Here is a 3,836-nt window from a genome sequence, read left to right as displayed (position 1 = left end):
GGACATCGTTAAAACAGTCCATGTGACATCAGTGGTTCAACTGTAATTTAATAAAGCTACGAAAATACTTTTTGTTGCGCAAAAAAACTAAAATAACTTTATTCAACAATTCTTCTCCGCGTCACCCTAGCGTCATTTTGGAGAGTACCACAAGAATACAAAAAGTATTCTTGTAGCTGCATAAAATTACGGTTGAACCACTGATGTCACATGGACTATTTTGTCAATGTTCTTGATACCTTTCTCCCTCCTGTTTGAACTTGTTCATTTATCTTGGCTCAAAGATGCTTTCTAGGAACCGTTTTTCTTCACGGATGCTTTGCGTTTAATGAGATAATACAATATTTTAACTCAGATTAGCATTTTTTGTCTAATTATATACTTATGTGGCAACAAGCCGTGTAATAAGCAGGATAATGTACATCCAGCCGGTTATTAATAATTACATATTGACTGACTCTTGGTCTTAATATTATCATACACACTATTTTGTGTAAAAGATCTTTTCTTAAAAGTTCTTCCATGTCTTGTTCATTTTACACAGAGCATTTCCTGGCCTTTTTAAATCTAAAGTGGCAGGAAAACTGGCCAGAAAAAGATGTCGAAAATGCACTGCTGTGCAGTTCTTCCTTCTTGATAAATCCAGAGATCGAACACCAAAAGGAAATGAGGATGTGATCCTCCTCCAGGCAGGATTGGGCCGAAGGGCCATAAGTGTGCCTGAGGAAGCTGACCATTCAGTGTGTGTGTGTGTGTGTGTGTGTGTGTGTGAGTGATCTGTTGCAGCTTTACAGCTCATTCAAGTGCTCCAGTCTGGTTTTTGATTCTACATCATCCTTCGATATTCTACTTCATCTTTAAAAGTAAGATTAAATTACTTTTTAAAAGAGTTTTAAACTTTATTTAGTTTAAACTTTAACTAGTTTGTCAAATACTGAAAATGATACACACTTCAGCTTTTAATGTGTAATAACCTACTTTTACATCCTACATTTAACAGTAATCTTTGCTATGAGATGTCATGACATTTTGTATGAAATTGTGCTTGTGTGATTACAGGTGCTGTGAGAAAAAGTCAAATAATCACACCATCTTTGTTCATTTATCCAGAGGAGAGCTGAGCTGACTGCTCCTGGTTTCTCCCAAGCTGTTTTTTCTTCGTTTCAGTCACCTGCTGGAGTTTGGGTTCCACTGTCACCTCTGGCTTGCTTAGCTGGGGTTTAAAAGACACTGAATATTCAAGAATAATATTGATTTGATTGTACTGACACTATTTCATAATGACAAGACTTGAACTGAATTGAGCTGGATTATGATATCACTGTTTTCTCCAGAGCTGCTTTATTGCAGAATCGACTTTGTTTCATAATGTATTAAATTAGCAAAATTTTCACTGATATTGAATTTTATTAAATCAACATCAAGCTGACACAAAGTGAATAATGAAACTTTTGTGTGCTATAAAATTCCTTATGGCTGAATTGAACTAATTCATTCGTAAATATTAACTTTACAAAGTTATTGAACTGAATTGTCTTTTTAGAGGTCAAGTTTTTCATTAAATAAAACTGTTTTTGTACAATTTGTGGTTGCATTTTATTTTTCTTCATGTAATTACCTACTTTTTATAGTGTTTCATTATTACTGGCCAAGGAAAGTTTTGATTTTTTCGAGTTTTGAATGATTTTATGGTTTATTAATATTAATAAAGGGAGACATATTACACTTTTATAGAGCAGTCTAGTCTATATAATGTTTGTTGGCTCTATTTTAGGTATTTCCATAGCTAGTTTTGGCCAGATTACCCATTTTAAATAAGGTATACAGTCAATACAGGATTTGGCCAGCAGCCAATAGCATTTGTTAACACAACAAGCATACGTTGGGCCCCGCCCCCTGACTGTCAAAACTTCCTGTGCGTGAAGGTTTCAGCTCGCGCGTTTAGCTCTGCGCGCTTGTGCAGAAATAACTCGCGCGTGTGTTTAGTTTAGCTCTGCGCGCGCGTGCAGAAATTATTGCGCCTGTGTTTAGATATGCGCGGGTATGCGGGCTCTGCTCGCAGTTTTGTTATTTGTCCTTGCAGCGTGCTGATGTGTGTACACAATCATATTTTTTGTGCTCGAGTTTGGAATTTGCCATTTCTTTAGGTTTACATTTTACGTGCGAGCTTTGTTACTGTGCGCACAGTACTGTAATTCGCTTGCGCGCTGTGTTCATGCGCTTGCGCTGTTTTGTCCCACTTTTGACGCCATAACATTTGGTCAGTCATTCCCTTCGTCAAGGGAGTTCCAAACGCTTATACGAGACAGTAATGCCCTGCACCCTTCAAAGAACACACTTTAAGGGCTCTGCCCTTCGAAGGGAGTAGGGCATAGGGATGCTCACTTCCGTTTGGAATTCGCCCCTATACTCTTTGTGGACATTTCACACCCTACCATATCCCAGAATCACTTGCGCGCAGATGACAACGGTTTTTATATTCAAAGAACACGGCGGGTGAGAGTTCTGTGGGGGGTTATTTACATTGAAATGTAAGTATTGTGTTTTCATTTACTCAAATACCTAGCGAAAGTGTTAAAAGCCACGTTTTTTTTAACACAAAGCCCACAAACAATAAGACAACCACTATATAAGGCAATAGTCTTTCTCTATGTTGTGTTTTCGTAGTGCTGTCATGCAAAATATGTCTACACGTTTTAACCAAACTTGTGCACTTCAGTATTTTGTATGCATGTACTGCTGTCATATTTTATAATGTTGCACCAATTTTTTTACATATGTTTAAATATGTTGTACATATTTTCGAAGATTGCACCAGTCTTAATATTTTTCATAAGTGTTTCCATCTTCTCTTGTTCTTGGACAATTCTTGTGAAAATTAGCCTGCTGGGGAACGACTTAAAAAATACAAAGCAAGTAAGTTAATAGACATTTTTTTGCTGAAATTCATTGTGCTGTTGTTAACAGACATGGCTTATTTGCTCTGCCTTAGTGGAGCAAGTGTCCTGGGACAGGTGGATTGCAAGTGTACTGGGACAACCTAATTTCTGTAGTTTATTTTTGTGATGCAAGTTAAAAACAAAATGGTAAGTTGTATACGTTATTCGTTTTTGTAATGTAATTTATTTGTAAATGAGCCTGAGTACTTTCTATACATTTTGTATTTTTTGTTATGCATATTCACATGTGTAAATAAAAGGGAAGTAATTGTTATGTACATTGTTCATTTTTTTAATGCAGCTTACAAAACACTCTTCTATGCGTTTATTTTTTTGTCCTGTAAATAATTTTTTTACACATTAAAACAAATTGTTCTATACATTACTGAAAGTACTTTTTACAACTATTTACAGCATAGCTTATGTTTAACATCAGAAAAACAACATCAATTTTGAGCCCAGCCCTGCCTCCATGTGTTCTGGGGTCTTCGGGCGGTGAATCTCTTGGCGAATGGCCAGCACCTCCTCAGCGACTGGGAGAACAATGTGGTGGACAGTGGAACGAGGCATGTCAAACACTCTGGAGACCACTCTGTATGATGTACCACTGGCCAGACAGAAAAGAAACACCAGGGTCTGGATTGTGGCACCCCATCACTGTTGCCATTCACTTCTCAGAAAAATCCAGCAGCACTGTCAGGGCCTCCCTGCTCATCCGAAAACTTAAAAAAACCTGTCCAGCACTGGCACATTCAGCTTTATCCTGCAGTACAGGGGTCTGGTCTGATTTCGGGAAAGAAGGAAAAGAGAAACTGTTTAGAGCTATGACAACATAATTAGTAGAAGAAATATTGAGGTACTTTAGTAAACTACTTTTAGTAACTACCAATACCATAT

The sequence above is a fragment of the Sinocyclocheilus anshuiensis genome, unplaced genomic scaffold, assembly GCF_001515605.1.
Source record: "Sinocyclocheilus anshuiensis isolate Anshui unplaced genomic scaffold, SAMN03320099.WGS_v1.1 scaffold832, whole genome shotgun sequence".
NCBI classification, from domain to species: Eukaryota; Metazoa; Chordata; class Actinopteri; order Cypriniformes; family Cyprinidae; genus Sinocyclocheilus; species Sinocyclocheilus anshuiensis.
This window is presented reverse-complemented; position numbering follows the sequence as displayed.